Below are 19,184 nucleotides of genomic sequence, written 5' to 3' on the forward strand. Positions count from 1 at the left end.
ACTTAAGGTAAAGCAGCCAAAAACTATGAAGCGTGTACCGGTGAAGACGCTGAACCAACATATGTATTTATCCTTTAACCGCTGGTATTACGATAACCGAACTGGAGAGGCCGTTATTGTGTTGGGTAAAGGCTTAAAGACCGAGCTAATAAAGATCATTGATCCTATGTGGCTCATGAACTTGACAGAGACCGACAATGACGTGCTATGCAAGAATAAGATATTGATAGAGCGTCGTGAAGACTATGACCGAGCAACGCAGTTTCAATGCGGTGTTCGTGTGTGTCATGAACATGGTATTCACAGCTGCAAAGATTGGCAGACAAGACGCTTCAAGTAAACTAAAGACAAAGAGCTCAAGACGAGGGGGTGTCTGTTAGTACACGGTTTTGCATCTCGAGTCTTTGTAATTATCGTTTTGTATGTATCATTTAAGTTAATGTAAAAGATATTATTAATTAAGCTAGTTCGTTAGAGGATTAGTCTAGTTCGTTAAGGATGTTTAACGAACTAGACCATACGTTAAGTTATCTCCTGATTCGTTAAGGATGTTTAATGGATCAGGGGGTGTTTCGTTATGTTTGTTTATTTAATGTATTGTAACGAAGTGGGAGGCTAGTTCGTTACGGAATGTGTAACGAACTAGACCCATCTTCCTATATATAGAGGTTCATCCTCTGCTTAATTTAAGTTTGGAGATTAACGTATTGAACCTCTGCCCAAGTTTCCTCTCAATCAAAATTCATCTAATTAATCTATTAATCAATTCTATTCTATAAACACCTATATACAACTAATACTAATATATATATATATATATATATATATATATATATATATATATATAACGTATAATCTATAAGAGCAACAATGAACTAAATCCGTTTATTGTTAATTAAAACCTTAGATCTGAGATCAAAAGGGGTTTCTCAACATAGATATACCAGTGCACAACATTTTGAACTATTGAGATATTTAAGGGAACAAGCAAAATTAGGATTTCCTTGTCTGAACAAGAGGAATGTGAATAAAAATTTAGCAAGATCATCAAGCAAGTCATGTTCTGTTATCAAAGAATGCAACAACCTTAAAAAGGAAAAAAGGTATCCCACTCCCAGGAGTGAAAAGAAATGAATAAATCGCAAACATACTAAATGACGACAGAAATGGAAAGTTCTTGTTGAGAAACACTGAAGAAATGATAAGCCATATAATATCAAATGACACTGATTTAGAGCTTCTTTATGTAGAGGATCTTGGGGAAATAATCAGATGGAATCTGTCTCCTCAACATCCACACCAAAGGGTATTTCTCTATTTCAGCAAAAGGCTGCTGAAATCAAATTCAACAGAAGAAATGAGGACGGAAGCTCTAGAAGATAAAATTCTTTTGTTTTTCAATTCTGAATTTGATTTGATATGTAATGTCGAGTGACAAACTTTATGATATGCAATTTTCCTTTTAAAATTTGATGTGTATTTTGGCTAAGTGTATGTAACCTAATAGGTGTTTTGGTACAATTGAGGTTGTTCCAATCTTGGGGGAGATTGTTGGGATGAGAAAACACTAAAGGAATATTGGAATATTCTCAACCTCCTTGAAAATGGCTAAGTATGGAAACCGAGCAAGCTTAGGCTTCCCGACAAGGTTTTACTTAATCTAGCAAGGTATTTTGCTTTCCCAGCAAGGTTATCTTCTAGAATTCCTCTTAAGTGATAAACCGAGCAAGGTTCACTTTGTCTAGCAAGTTTGTTCTTTAAAGTCAAGCAAGATTTATTTCATAGCAAAGTCTTGACTAAACCAAGCTAAAACCAAGTCTTTTGGAAGATCTAGCAAGGTTTATTCATAATAAATAGTGGTCCCAACAAGTTTGAAAGAAGTTAATAAAGAATTTACTCAAGGACTTCTGGCGAGAAAGGTTAAACTCAATGAAAGCTACATTGTTACCAGCACACTTAGGCATGTTTAATAAGTTAAGATTAACAAAAGGTAGAAGGGATCTCTAAAAAACAAGTTTGCTCGTAGGACTTTATCGAGAAAAGTTTGATATGGTTAAGAGGATTGAAGTCTGCTAGTTGAATATTTTCTAAGGAAAATATTCTAAGTAAAGCTTGCCCGGAGAACTGCTCCCCATCACACTTAATGGTTACCAGGTCTGCTCGATAAAGACAAATGCTGCAAAGCTTGCCCAAAGACCTATTTTACACTTAGCATTTATTGTAATACTTTTGAATATGATTGTATCATTAGGTTTCTAAAAGGGAATGTCAGGTGTCAGACTAGGCCTATAAAAGGAATATTTTAGGGCATACAAGACACCTGCAACAGAATAGAAAATATAGTGATTTGACGTCAGACTCACTCCTGTACTGAAATCTGTTGTAAATCCTGACATTCCACCTTTAAACCCTAATCGATTTTCATTGTATCCTTCATAATACTAATGGAAATCTTTTGAGTTAATTGTGTGTATTTGTTACTTTAGTGTCCAGTTTGCAACAATTGGAGTGTTATTGATTCCGCCTTTAATACTCCAGTGTTCTTTACAAAATAATAGTGTCTTTAACCTTTTTGTCGACACATTGGTGCGGGTTACGATAGTGAATTAATGAGCTAATCTGAGAGAGAGAGAGAGAGGGACCGACACTTGCACTATCGTTGGCCATCATTCTGTCCATGAGAAATGCACTAACTAGGATTTGTCATGCTTATTGTCTATCATTGGCCGTCGAGAGGGCAACATTGCGATGCTGCTGCTCACGTCATTTGCTCGAGACCGTAGTTTACAAGGTGTGTCATCACGTTTGTCCTTGGAGCCTTATATCACGCAGATTACTGAGCGTTGGTGGATTACTTTACCCTGGGACCCACTATAGAGACATATACGATGGAGGATGCCTGGAGGGTTGGGATCTGCGAGCCACATGACCCTCCAGCGTTGGTCCCTGTTGGTCCCTCTCTCTCTCTCTCTCTCTCAGGATAGCTTACTAACTCACTGTCGTAACTCACACCGAAGTTTCTACAAGAAGGTTAAAGACACTACTATTTTGTAAAGAACAATCAAGTATTAAAGGTGGAATAAATAACACTCTAATTGTTCTTTAAAAAATAGTAGTCCCGCTAACCTTCTTGTCGACACTTTGGTGTGGTTACGATAGTGAGTTAGTGAGATATATCGAGAGAGAGAGAGAGACCGACAAGTGGTATCAAAGCTTGTTTATGCTATTTTTGTGTAGAACTGTTGCTGAATATTGCTGATTTTAAAGATGAAGATTGACGTCAGCTGACAACTGTTACATTGGTTTATGACGTCAGCTGCCCTGTTTTTCGTTTTTCACAGATCTACAATATTTTTGAGGTTTAAAAGTTTTCTCTTACTCAGATCTATTTTAAAGTTTGTTTCTTTGTTATAGATCTTGCCCTAATCCATCCAAATATATCAGATCTGAGGTTTGTGACCACAGATCTGATTATTTTTCAAAGAGTGTTTAAATTTTTAGTTTGTTAATTTTTTATTCCTTATTTTTCAAAATATTTCAAAAATTCCAAAAGGATGTCTGGTTCCTTGGACGAGCAAGAAGTGTCTACTAACAAGATACCCAGATTGTATGGACAGGAAAACTACATCAAATGGAATGTGTTGTTCGAAGCTGCCGTCTGTTACAATGATGTTGAGATGTGGAACTCTATTAAGAATGGGCCTTATGTGCCAGATGGAACAACAAACAATCAAACTCTTGAAAGTTGAACGAAAAAGAAAGATGACAGAGCATTAGCAATGTTGAAGCTGGGTCTGTCATTGAAAATCTTGACAAGTGTAGCTCATCACCCCATAACCAAAGCAATGTTTGATGCTATTGTTGAAATGTTCAAAGGCAACACCGAGTTGAAGAACATTAAGAATGATAGATTGAAGTCAGATCTTGACCGATTCAAGTTTAGAGAAGGTGAAAAACTGAGCTCAGTGTTGCAAAGATTCGTGGCAGTTGTGAATGAAATCAGAACAACTGATCTAGCAATTACTGATTATGATTTGACAAAGAAGTTATTATCATCTCTTTCGGGTGAATGGTACACTCCTAGTAAATTCAGCAAAGGGAAGGCAAATTTCCCTCAATTAAAGCTAGATTATGTCATATGCTTTTTACAAGTAGCTGAACATGAGATAATAGAAAACAACATGATCAAATAAGACATACCAAGTTTTCAAGTGACAAATGTTCTTATAGCACCCATGGGAAATCTGCCCACAAAAAATCAACAACAGATTCCTATCATAGAAGAGCCAAATGAATTGGGTGGTGAGACACCAAGGGGGTTTGTTGCTGGCAATGCCCACAGTCAAGATGCACAATCCAGATTTAATGTCCAGATGATTGTTGACAATGATACATCCTCTATGGCCAGTGGACATGCTCCTTATGGTGGTGGCAATGTTAATCAGGGAAATGAATATCAAGATATATTTTCAATTTTACTGAATCCTACCATGCCTTTGTGGCTAAGAATCTGATTCATACTAGTATGGTTCAAGAGGAACTTGAACAAATTGATGCTAATGACTTAGAAGATATGGATCTAAAATGGCAAGCTGCTATGCTAGCCTTGAGAAGCAAGAGGTTGTTCAATAGAACTGGAAGGTCCTTTGTCTCTGGTCCAAATGATAGAATAGGATTTGACAATCAAAAGCAATATGCTACAACTGTCAACAACCATGACACTTTGCTAGGGAATGTAATCAACCTAGACAATTCTAGAACAACAATCCAAGAAATCAGTATCAGTACCAGAATCAAAATCAAGGCCAGCAGAGTAACTTCAATAACAATTACAACAACCAACAACCACAGAATCATCAGCAAGTAGTTCCCCAACAACAGAACTTTAAAAGAAATAATTAGAACCCTCCATAAATTCCTGCAAATCCCAACAGAAACAATGTCAATCAACCAAGAAACCAAGGGAATGTTGCATTAGCTTCACAACAAGAAGAGTGTGATTTTGATTGGAGTAATCATGCCAATGACATTGAAAAGGCAAATGTAGCATTCATGGCCAAGATTGAAGACGAAGCTAAAGGATCTTTATCTCAGGTAAATTCAAATCCCTCGAAACTTGAATTACTTGAAATAAATGAATCATTAAAAATAAAAGTGGGAAAGTTACAAAGTGAGTGTTTTAAAAAACAAAGTATGATCAATGTCTATGAGGCAAGTGACTTGACCTATGAGGAAAGAATTAAAAGTTTGGAATAGGATTGTATGGATAGTTACATGGTTCAATCCAGACATGTCACTGAAATAGAAGGATTGAAGAAGATGTTTCTTGATGAAAATTTGAAGAACACTACAATTCAAGTTGAAAATGATTTCTTAAAAAATTTAGTTTCAATTGGAAATATTTGTGAGAAATTAAACAAGATCAAGGAGGAAGATAAGTATAAGGCTGTTCCTCCACCTTTCAATGACAACTTCTCATTGGAGGTTGATAAGGACAACATAAATGCGTACCTTGATCAGTTTAGAGAAGTATTTAAGGAAAAGAAAGAATTTATTAAAAATTATAAGAGGGTTGAAGTTGATGAAAAGGGAGAGTTTGTGATTAAAGAATAATCAATTGATGAGAAGAATGTTGAAATTTCTGTTGGTGTGCAAGTGTCAGAAGATGACTTTGATGATGATTGCTTAAACAAAGATGACTTGAGTGATTCAAGCAATCAAAGTTCAAGTGATGAAAGTTCAAAGGTTGGAAGAAAGGGAAAACCAAACTCAAAGAGCAAGATTCCTTTGTTACAAAAGATAACTCCCAAGATGAAGAAACATCATGAGCAAATGAGATGGGAACAACAATCCTTTGACATATGTAGTGGTTTAAAGGTTAACTATAATTCAGTTAACTATAATTCAGTGAAGCCTCCAAGCTAAGAAGCACTAAAAGAGAAAAAAAGTTAAAAACAAGAAGACTGAAGATACTGTAAACAATGATCAATTTATTCCTGTGTACCCTATTTTCTAAAGTCAAGAATTATTTGATATTGGTGAAGTAGAAAGTGTAGAAGAGTATGACAGAAGGCAGTCAAGATATAGGGGAAGCATTGATGAAGAACCAATCAATATGGAGAGATAGTCTTTGTCAAGATTTTTGTGGAAAGACAAAACATAATAATTGAGGAGTTTGTACCTTTCTTAGTTGATTATGATGGTATGAAAACTCAAAATACATTTGGAGTTGATCCCCCAAGACCAAGTGAAAGATTTAAAAAGGGGAAGTCAAGTTAAAGCTTCAAAGGAAGAGTGTGGTGTAAACATTGTGATGAGTATGGACATCACACAGATTCTGGTCATGAAAGATTTACTTTCAAACCAGTTGATGTTCGAAAATTCAACAATGTTTGGACAAGACTTTGGGTTCTACATGAAGAAATATGATGAGTATTTGGGTAAAGGCAAGAGGTCACCTAATGTTATGGTGAAAAGGGCTGAAGTAAAGAGTGAAAATAAAAGTGAAGTGAGTGACTGGAAATAAAAATGAATTGTTGAAGAGAAAAAGGCTCCAGTAATCAAACAACTTGTCAGAATAAAACCTGATAAGGCTGTTAGGAAAGTAAAACTTGTTGACCAAGGGAAGTCAACAGATGGTGAGGAAAATGTTAAAAGGGAGATGTTTAGGAGAAAGAAATCAAGAGAGTTAAATGGTGATGAGAAATTTCTTCTAAAACATGGGTTTGAACCCCAAGGACTTTTTGGAAACCAAGAAATGAAATTTACGTGACTAAAGAAACACATGTGACATATGAAACACTTGAAACAAGTGTGAAGAGAGAGTTTGTCATTGAGAAATGCAAGAGCATAGTTCCATATGTGGGAAAACCATATGAAACTGGCTATGACACAGATGATTATGATGAATCATGTGAAGTTGTGTATGAAGACCCGAAACCCAATGCAACACTTGTTCATGTCACTGATGATTTTCAAGGTGATGTACCTTGTATTTCATCACTTAACTGATTATTTTCTTTATTTCGTGCAGGAACAGTCCACACCAATCAATGATGTATGGTATATGGACAGTGGATGTTCCAGGAACATGACATGTGATAAGAGGTCACTGTGAATTATGAAGAAAAGTTTGAAGAACCTGTTGCATTTGGAAGCGATGGGAATGAAGGGAAGATTGTGGGGGAAGGTATTCTAACCAATGGCAAAGTGTCATTTGACAATGTATTTTATGTGGAAGGATTGCAATATAACCTTTTGAGCATCTCACAAGTGTGTGATAAAGGTTATAAGGTTGTATTTGATGATTCTCACTGTTTCTTCCAGAAACCTGAATTTGTGAATCCTCTAGATATGATTATGATGATGGCTCCTAGAAATGGAAACTTGTATAAATTGAAAATGAAAGATGCAATTTCTAGGGGTGGAACTTGTTTTGTGCCAAAGGCCACTGAAAATGAAACCAAATTGTGGCACATAATGCTTTGTCATGTTAATTTAAAGAACATGAACAAACTTGTTAAAGGTGAATATGTAATTGGTTTACCTACAAGGGAGTTCAAGCTTGATGACAAATGCATTTCATGTCAGAAAGGTAAGCAACACAAGTCATCACACAAAGTAAAACTTATAAACTCAATTGAACATGTATTGGAAATGCTTCATATGGATCTCTTTGGTCCTGTGAGTGTTTATAGTATAGGGAAGAAAAGATATTTCTTAGCGATCATTGATGATTATTCAAGATATACTTGGGTTTATTTACTAAATTCCAAGGATGAAGATGCTAAATTGATCAAGAGTTGTGTAACAAGGATTGAGAACCAACTGAATGTGAGGCTGAAGGTCATGAGAAGTGACAATGTTACTCAGTTTAAGAATGGTGTGATGACTGAATTCTGTCTTGCAAAAGGAATTTTTCAACAATTTAGTGCACCTAGAACTCCTTAACAGAATGGGGTTGCAGAAAGAAAAAACAGAACACTCACTGAAGCTGCAAGAACCATGTTAGCAGATGCTTATCTGCCTGTCACCTTTTGGGCAGAAGCTATCAATACTACTTGCTATGTTCAGAACATGGTACTTCTCAACAAAAGTCATGACAAGACTCCTTATGAGATTTTGTTCAAAATGAAACCCTACATCAAGTTTCTCAAACCTTTTGGATGCAAGTGCTCATTGTTGAATACCAAAGACTATTTGAACAAGTTTCAATCAAAATCTTTAGATTGTTTCTTTGTTGGATACTCCACACACTCAAAGGCCTATAGAGTTTATGTGAAAGATCATTTAAGTGTAATTGAATCTTCTAATGTGATATTCAATGAAAACTATTTTAATATAGTTAATGGAGCATCCTGGTTGTTTGATCTTGAGAAGTTAACCAAGTCTTTCAAGATTTATCCTGAAGACTTTGATGAAACTTTGTATAGAAGAAATGTCAAAGAAAAAAAAGTCAGAAAAGAAGGTTGATTTGGACAAATTGTGGTCAAAGGTTGCAGACAAAAAATGCTGAATACCCCTTTGTTAAAATTACTCCTGATAATGAACCAAAGAATGATCAAAATGACAATCTTGAGCAACCACCCGTTCAAGAAAATTCTATTTTGGATAATGAACCAACTGAAAATCAAAATGATCAAGAGCAAGTTTTAACAATGATGTGCAATATGATGAACTGTTTGATCAAGAACAAGATGAAAGACAACCAAATTTTGAAGAGTTGTTTCAAAATTTGAACTTTGGAAATAATGTTGCTTCAACTTCACAACAGTTTGCTGAAGAATCACTTGAAGTGAATGATGAAACAAAAGATACAATCATTAAGGAACTTGGTCTCAATGATACAAACCTTGATTCAAATATATCTATAGACCTGGTTGTGCAAACTTCCTTTGTTGAAAGAAATCATCCATCTGAAAACCTCATTCGAAATATTCATGAAAGAGTTACAAGAAGTGCATCTGAATCTGCAAATATTTGTTTGTACTCCTTCTTCCTATCCCAAATTGAACCCAAGGAACATTGTTCAAGCACTAAAGGACAACAGTTGGGTGGAAGTAATGCAAGTATGGGAGCTTGTAGATAAGCCAATAAACAAGTATGCCATTGGTACAAAATGGGTTTTAAGAAATAAAAGGGATGAGAGAGGAATTGTTGTGAAAATAAAATCAAGACTAGTTACACTATGCTACTTACAAGAAGAAGGAATTTATTTTGAGGAAGTATTTGTACTAGTGGCAAGGACAGAAGCTATTAGAATATTTCTAGCTTATGCTGCTTCAAATAATATAAGAGTGTTTCAACAGGATGTTAAATCTACTTCCTAAATGGAAAAATTGAAGAGGATGTGTATGTTACTCAACCTCCAGGATTTGAGGATCCTGAGTTTCCAAATAGATTCTACAAGTTAAACAAAGCTCTATATGGACTACATCATGCTCCAAGAGCTTGGTATGATGAGTAATCAAACCACCTGCTTGTTAATGGCTTTAAAAGGGGAACAATTGACAAGACCCTTTTCTACAAGAAAAGAGGAAGATATTTAATCCTACTTCAAGTATATGTTGATAATATTATCTTTGGGTCTACAAATGAACGAACGTGTTTGGAGTTTGAGGAAGTAATGAAGTCAAATATTGCATGAGCTCTATGGAAGAAATGAATTTTTTCCTTAGATTGCAAGCTCAATAAAAGAAGGATGGAATTTTCATTTTTCAATCAAAGTATGTGCAAGACATGTTGAACAAGTTCAAATCTCAAGACTTGAAGGCTGCTTCTACTCCAATGGACACCCATGAGAAGATGATAGTTGATGAAAAGGGAGAGCCGGTTGATGAACATGAGTACAGAGCAAAGATTGGATCACGGATGTATCAAACTGCTTCAAGGCTAGACATTATGTTGCTGTTTTTGTTTGTGCAAGATTCCAATCAAGTCCAAAAGTCTCTCACATGACAGCTGTCAAAAGGATATTTAGATACTTGAAAGGAAAACCTGATCTAGGGATTTAGTACCCAAAGAACAATGCCTTTGATTTAATTGCTTACACTGATAGTGACTATGATGGTTGCAACATGAGTAGGAAGTCAACATATGGTGGATGTTAATTTCTGGAAGACAGGCTGGTGTCATGGAAATGTAAGAAGCAAACTACTGTGTCAATCTCAACTGTTGAAGCTGAGTACATTGTTGCATCTGCATGCTGTGCACAAGTTCTTTGGATTCAGAATCAAATGCTAAACTATGGTTTGAATTACTTGAACACTCCTATCTTTATTGACAATACTGCTGCTTTGTTCATAGTTAAGAACCCATTCCAACACTCCATGACCAAGCACATTGAAATCAGACATCATTTCATTAGAGACTGTAGTGAGAAAGGACTAATTAAAAATGAAAAGAGTTGATACTAGTGACAACTTGGCTGACTTATTCACCATGCCACTGAATAAAACTAAATTCCACTTTCTCCTGAAAGCTTTAGGAATGATCAACTCTGATGAGGTCTGATTGATGATGTGTGCTTCATGTGCTAACTGACTATCTTTATAAAGGTCTTGATGAGTGAAGTCTTACTTGATGTGTGATTATGTGTGCATGTTTAATTGATGTGTGCTTTAACTGACCATTTGTGTGACTTAGTTGTGTATGATGCTTAGGTTGTTTGAATTCAGTGAATATGTGAAATATCAGGATTAGTGTGTTGGTCCTTTGAGTGTTCCTAGTATAAGGAAGAAAAGGTATTGCTTGGTGATCATTAATGTTTTTTCAAGATACACATGGGTTTATTTTTTGAATTCCTAGGATGAAGCGGCTGAATTGATCAAGAGTTGTGTTACAAGGATGGAGAACCAACTGGATGTGAGGGTGAAAGTGATGAGAAGTGACAATGGGACTGAGCTCAATAATGTAGTAATGACTGAATTTTGTCTTGCAAAAGGAATTCTACAACAATTCAGTGCTCCTAGAACCCCTGAAAAAAATGGTGTAGCTGAAAGAAGAAACAGAACACTCATTGAAGCTGCAAGAACCATATTAGAAGATGCTTATTTGCCTGTTACATTTTGGGCAGAAGCTATCAACACTGCTTGTTATGTTCAGGACAGGGTTCTTGTCAACAAAAGCCAAGACAAGACTCCTTATGAGATTTTGTTTAAAAGAAAACCCTACATCAAGTTTTTCAAGCCTTTTGGATGCAAGTGCTCATTATTGAATACTAAAGACTACTTGAAGAAGTTTCAATCAAAATCTTTAGATTGTTTCTTTTTTGGATACTCCACATACTCAAAGGCTTATAGAGTATACGTGAAGGATCACTTGAGTGTGATTGAATCTTCTGATGTGATATTCAATGAAAACTAGTTCAATACAGTTGATGGAGCATCCTGGTTATTTGATCTTGAGAAATTAATCAAGTCTTTCAAGATTTATCCTGAAGACTTTGATGAAACTTTGTATAGAACAAGTATCCAAGAAGAAAAGTCAGAAAAGAAGAGTTGTTTGGACAAGTTGTGGTCAAAGGTTGGTGACAATAATGCTGAATATTCCTTTGACAAGAATGCTTCTGATCATGAAGAAGAAGAAGTTAAGAAAAATGACAAAATTGAGCAACCACTTGTTCAAGAAGATCTTATCATGAATGATGAGCAAACTAATGATCAAAATGATCAAGAGCAAGTTGTCAACAATGAAGTGCAACCTAATGACCTGTTTGGTCAAGAACAAGATGAAAGACAACACGACTTTGAAACTTTTTTTAAAGTTTGAACATGGAAAAAATGTTGCTTCATCTTCACAACAGTTTGCTGAAGATTCATCTGAATTTCATGATGCAACTAAAGATTTGATCATTGAGGAACCTGATCTCAATGATACAAATCTTGATTCTAATGTGTCTATTGATATAATTATGCAAACTTCCTTTGTTGAAAGAAATCATCCACCTGAAAACATCACTGGGGACATTAATGAAAGAGTTACAAGAAGTGAATATGAATATGAAAACATCTGTTTGTACTCCTACTTCCTATCCCAAGTTGAACCCAAGAACATTGTTCAAGCCTTAAAATACAATAGTTGGGTGGAAGCAATGCCAGAGGAGTTGGCTCAATTCAAAGATCTGCAAGTGTGGGAACTTGTAGATAAGTCAAGAAATAAGTATGCCATTGGAACCAAATGGGTTTTCAGGAACAAGAGGGACGAAAGAGGTATTGTTATAAAGAACAAGGCAAGACTAGTTATACTAGGCTGCTTACAAGTGGAAGGAATTGATTTTCAGGAAGTGTTTGCACCAGTGGTAGTGCTAGAAGCTATCAGAATCTTTCTAGCCTATGCTGCTTCAAATAATAAAAGAGTGTTTCAACTGGATGTTAAATCAGCCTCTCTAAATGAAAAACTTGAAGCGGAGGTGTATGTTACTCAACCTCCAGGATTTGAGGATCCTGAGTTTCCAAATAGAGTCTACAAATTGAACAAAGCTCTATAAGGACTACATCAAGCTCCAAGAGCTTGGTATATGAGTTATCAACCACCTACTTGTTAATGGCTTTCAAAGAGGAGAAATTGACAATACCCTCTTCTACAAGAAAAGAGGAAGATATTTAATCCTGCTTCAAGTATATGTTGATGATATCATCTTTGGGTCTACAAATGAACAAATGTGTTTGAAGTTTGAGGAAGTAATGAAGTCAAAATATTGCATGAGCTCTATGGGAGAAATGAATTTCTTTCTTGGATTGCAAGTTCAACAAAAGAAGGATGGAATTTTCATTTGTCAATTAAAGTATGTGCAAGACATGTTGAACAATTTCAAATTTCAAGACTTAAAGACTGCTTCTACTCCAATGGACACCCATGAGAAGATGATAGTTGATGAAAAGGGGGAGTCGGTTGATGAACATGAGTATAGAGCAAAGATTGGATCACTGATTTATCTAACTGCTTCAAGGCCAAATATTATGTTACTGATTTTGTTTGTGCAAGATTCCAATCAAGTCCAAAAGTATCTCACATGACTACTGTCAAGAGGATTTTTAGATACTTGAAAGGAAAACCTGATCTACGGATTTGGTACCCAAAGAACAATGCCTTTGATTTAATTGCTTACACTGATAGTGACTATAATGGTTGCAACATGAGTAGGAAGTCTACATCTGGTGGATCTCAATTTCTGGGAGACAGGCTGGTGTCATGGCAATGCAAGAAGCAAACTACTGTGTCAATCTCAACTGTTGAAGTTGAGTACATTGCTGCATCTGTATGCTGTTCACAAGTTCTTTGGATTCAGAATCAACTGCTAAACTGTGATTTGAATTACTTGAACACTCCTATATTTATTGACAATATTGCTGCTTTGTTCATAGTTAAGAACCCATTCCAACACTCCAAGACCAAGCACATTGAAATCAGACATCATTTTCATTAGAGACTGTAGTGAGAAAGGACTAATTAAAATGAAAAGAGTTGATACTAGTGACAACTTGGCTGACTTATTCACCATGCCACTGGATAAAACTAAATTCCACTTTCACCTGAAAGCTTTAGGAATGATCAACTCTGATGAGGTCTGATTGATGATGTGTGCTTCATGTGCTAACTGACTACCTTTAGAGAGGTCTTGATGAGTGAAGTCTTACTTGATGTGTGATTATGTGTGCATGTTTAACTGATGTATGCTTTAATTGACCATTTGTGTGACTTAGGTGTGTATGATGCTTAGGTTGTTTGAATTCAGTGAATATGTGAAATATCAGGATAAGTGTGTTTGAATGTGTTTTGAAATAATAAATCTGTGTGCTTATCTGAAATTTCTTAATATGTGGATAATCTGATATGATGATGTGTTTAGATAGAATAGGGTTTGCATAATCAGTCTTGAATATACGTTATGTTGAATCTGCTTGTGTTGATGCATGTCATTAATATTATGATTGTTCTTGAATATGTTACTTTCTGTTGGTATCAAAGTATGTCTTTGTGTTAAAATTGCATGCTCAATTGAATACTTTTCAAGAAAATTTTCTCAAAACATTTTTAACAAAACAGAACAAGATAACGGTGTAGAAATATGATAAGATTATTCAGTTAAAAGCTTTATAGAAGCTTAAAAGGTTTTTAAATTGAAATTCATCCAACCTTATGGGAAATAATAGTACACTGATAATTTATACTAATCATATGGATTTAATAGGCTAAATAGAAAGACTATTAGTGCAGTTATTAATATGTATGGTTGCTTTCCATTATGTGTTATAACTGAGGTGATATAAACATAATGAAAATGCTAATCTTAATGTAGAGATACCTTGTTGAATATGCATGCCTCAAGATATATATCTCCGAAAGATAAGCTGAAAAGTGACTACCTAGTCATACACGAGCCTATTGGTATTTGGTCACCGAAAAATGAAACATCTTATACATATGACAAAGAACAAATGTGAGCAATATTTTATTATCAACCAAAAGTTGAAATGTTCACAAATTTTGAAAGAAAATGCAAACATGAGGGTTACTATAGAACTACAGAGGTGGGGCATCACTATAAGTCCTAAACACCTTCAATGGATGGCTAGTAAGTCCGTATTGCGTGGAATGTAAGTCCAACGTTCAACCTCAATATATTTGGAATCTTTGAAAAGAAAAATCTTAAAGAAAATTTATATGTTCTTTCGTAAAAATATCTTGACCAGATATCAGGGGGTTGAAGTCAAATTGGGGTGATCTGGGGAAAGCCAAATAAGCTTTGAGAAGAGATATGGGACATCATAGCACAATAAGTGTGATCCATTTTTGAATTATGCAAATTAATTGAACCTCAATCGTATCACCAATATGTAATGAAATTCATGCTAACTCTAGACCTGCTATTAACCTGCCTAATCTGTAATAAAAATGCTGAGAATGAAGTATTGAGAGGTGACTTAATCAATATGATCCCATATTGAGATCTTTTCATAAAAGGAAAAAGATTTGGAAGGAAATAACTGAAATTTGATCTCTTAATGCACCATTTTCTCTTAAACTTTGATCTTTAATGATAAAACTTTGTTTGAAATTTTGTTTAAGACAAAAAGAGTTGCATATAAAACTTCTAGCAAGCTTTAATGATTTTTAAACTTTCTAGCAAACTTAGATGTTTTGATAAGATGTTTAACTCATTCGAGCAAGCTTAATCTTGGATATGAATGAATATCTTATTTCTAGCAAACTTTGATGTTTTTGAACTTTCTAGCAAACTTAGTTGTTTTGATATGATTTTTAACTCATTCGAGAAAGCTTGATGATTATCTGTACTTAAAATGTAATTTCATGTATTATCGGGTAGACTTTGATAATTTTATACTTTCGAGTAAATTTGATATCTTAATGCACCATTTGCTCTTAGACCTTTAAATTCAATGATAAAGCTGTTTGAAATATGGTTTAAGACTAAAAGAGTTGCATTTTAACCTTGAATATGTTACTTCTAGCAAGCTTTAACGATTTTTTAAACTTTCTAGAAAACTTAGATGTTTTTATAGGATGCTTAACTCATTCGAGCAAGCTTAATACTTGAATATGTCATTTCCAGCAAGCTTTGATGTTTTTGAACTTTCTAGCAAACTTAGGTGATTTGATAGGAATTTTAACTCATTCGAGCAAGCTTGATGATTATCTGTACTTAAATGAATTATTCATGTATTATCAGGTAGACTTTGATATATTTATGCTTTCGAGTAAACTTGAATGTTCAGAAAGTTGTTCTTGTCAAGCACACTTGATAATTATGTGATACATGTATGAATATGCTTTACATATCTGTTTGGAGTAAACTTAAGTGTTTTAGTTGAAAATTGTATTTGTCTAGCATACTTCATAGTATTGGTGTTATTTTCTGAAATCACAAGGGTTTTCAAGTAAACTTTGTTTACCGAACAAACTTCATGCTTAGAGAATACTTGTCAAATGGTGAATCATTCCAAGTGTTCTCCCAGCATACTTTTTAATTTCAGAAAATTCCTAGCAAACTTTACTTTTCGGGTACACTTTGTGTTTAAAGAATACTTGTATATCAAAGGATAAGTACTCTCTAGCACACTTTGCACTCTTTGAGTATTTTCGGGCATAATTTTACTTTAAAGTATACTTGAATGAATATTCGTTAACTTTTTCATATCTAAAGTAATATCGGCTAAGGTTTGTGAAATTCAGATATTCGAGCAAGGTTGACAATTAGAAATATCTCTAAGTTATTATTTTTGGATTCTTTATTGATTCCTAGCAAGGTTGCCTATTTGATAAACTATACTTGATTATTTGTCTTGTGATTTATTTCTCGAGAAATCTTGTATATTCGAGTAAGCCTCCTTTATCTTATCCACTTAGTTTTATCCACTTAGTGTTATTTTTAATTTACTTTAAATATCTGAACAAAATCTGGAACGAGCAAGCTTTGAAAATGAACTTTACCTAGCAAACTTTGTGAATAAACTTTAACGAGTAAGGTTTATGCTAACATATTTAAAAATGAATTTTTGGCACTATTCATGAACAAAACGACAAATGCATTTAAAACCCACTTTAAAAAAGGTATATAATAGGGACTTAGAGAAAATTAACATTTCGCACTTCTCTCTCTTTCCACTATTGCATTATTGCTAGTTCACTCGCTCCAGAATCTCAGACGATGAATCAAATTCCTAACAAAAATTTGTCAGCCCACTAATTCCGACTCGGTAAGCATCAATTGATTGTTTTTGGACACTCATTATACAGAATTAGGGCTTTAATTTCATCTTAACTAACATCTCTGTTTTTCTATGTAGGTTAAAAATTTGTCGAAGAATAGGTTCTTAAAGAAAATCTTTTATTTCTTCTTTAAATTATGACTTAAAACATGTCAAAGTTGTGAACTTTATGACTACTTCACTTTGAATATGTTTTTGTTTATGTTTGTGCAGATATAAATTATCCTTTAGAGAAGAAGCATAATATGTGCGCTCTTCTGCAGGTCACTAATGACAATCGACCAGTTGAACTCATGATAAGATGGCTACAGCGGTTAAATCTCCGATTTTCATTAACAGAAAGTCCAGTCATCTATAGAAATCATCAATTAGATTTCTGGCATTCGGCACAACTCATAGACGATGAAATTGGTAGGCATATTGAGGCTACAATATCAAGGCAAGAAGTTGTGATTACTGAACAATTAATAAGGGCCGGTCTACAGTTGCTAGATAATGTGGAGGCCCCAATTCATTTTTCAACCAATCTTTTGTTAAGAATATTTCAAGAAATGATGGGATATCAAGGGGATGTCCATGAGGGGAAATTCAAGAAAGGAATGTTCCCAAACCTATACAAATTTTTAATTCACCACATTGTACAATGTTTTACACTGAGGAAGGGTTCTTGGACTCTAATGAGCAGATAGATTGCCAATGCCACGGTGGCTGTTTTCTACAACCAGCCGTTTAACTTTTCACGAATGATATTTGAAGGCTTGGATTCAAACTTGAGAAAGGCAGATAAAGATAAATTCTTGGTTTACCCAAGATTCTTACAAATTATTTTCAACAGGGTGATTCCTGAGCTACCAACCCTGGGAACAACTCATGCATTGCAAGATCCTAACGTTTACAAAGGGATAGCAAGGTTGGCAGCAACAGGCAACTACAACCTGGATGTTGAATTTGATATAATTCCATGGTTAATCAATCTTGATTTGGAGATTATGCTTGTTCCAGAGTCACCTAGGGTGACTTCTGAGGAGGAAGTGAGTGACGATGAAGATGATACTGATTTTGATGATGATGGAGATGATGGTGTTGATAGAGGCAATGATGATGATGCTGATGATGGAGGTGAAGGTGATAATTTGGAAGAGATTGTTGAGGAAGATGTTGTTGCGGCTTAGGAGGAGATTCAAAACCAATCCATTCCTACACCACCTATCTCACCTAAAAACCTAAACCAAGACCAATCCACGCCCCAACACCAAGACCATGAACCATATATCCCATCCCCACCAACATCACCAAACCATACCCAAACACCAATCCATGCCCAAACACCAATCCAATCCCAAATCCTTACTCGAACACCTATCCAAACACATACCAAAAGCCTAAACCAAAACCTTCAGAAAACCCACACACAAACCCAAACCATAACCCAAAGGCTAACCCAAACCCAAGACTAGACTATCCATGAATCGTACATACCAGAATATATCCCAGCACACCTCATATACCAGCCCAACACACCATATCAATCCCCAATCCAATCTCAAACAACCGATCAACCAACTTTTTAAATCATCCACACCCGCATACCCACCATTAGAACCTTAAACCCATTACCCTCAACAAGCACAAATATTTTTGAAAGCCCAACCCATGAACCCATCCAACCCCAAACCAATATCCCTGACCCATCCACAACTTCAACTATCTGTTCCCCTTACCTTGGTGCCTATTTGTTTGGAAGACACCTGGGTGTTTTGGTTGAGAATGTTGATTTAAGAATGGAGAATGAAGTGCTGAAGAAGAGAAACACAGATCTAGAATCCTTGTTGGCACATGGACAACAACGGATTCAGTCCCTGGTAACTGAGGTTGAAAAGACCTTAGCTGTACCAAAACAGGGGGAGAATCCACCTGTGGTCAACGTGAGAAGGGATGATATCAATGTGTTGAAGAATGATACTTTGAAAACTCTGTGTGATTTGTATTGAAGTAGTGGCGATGAAGATGATGAGGATGAGGATGAGGAAAAGAGGAATGAGGAGGGTGGATATGAGGCTGATGAGTCTGATGGAGGTGAATAATATTATGATGTGAATGATGTGGTAGTGGAGGAGGAGGTGAGATATCAGGTGAGAAAGTGGTGGATAATGAAACTGCTGAAAATATGGCTGATATTGACAATATTTTAACTGAGCCCTTAGTAACTGAGGCTATATTGACTGAGCCAGACTGATGTGATTATTGAAGATGGAGGTGATACTAAGGAGATTGTGATATCTGGAGAAGATAATGTTGAAACAACTTCTGAGCTCAAGAAGGTGGATGAGGAGCTAGAAGACTTGTTTGATCAAATTGATAATTTTTCTAGTGAACCAACTCTGGTAAGGGAAATTGGTACATCTAGGCCTGTTACTTTAGAAGAAGAAAGGGAAAATCTAAAGGAAACGCCAT

Source organism: Bidens hawaiensis, unplaced genomic scaffold (genome assembly GCF_021521415.1).
Source record: "Bidens hawaiensis isolate Kalapana, Puna unplaced genomic scaffold, B.hawaiensis_p1.1 tig00037249_1, whole genome shotgun sequence".
Lineage (NCBI taxonomy): Eukaryota > Viridiplantae > Streptophyta > Magnoliopsida > Asterales > Asteraceae > Bidens > Bidens hawaiensis.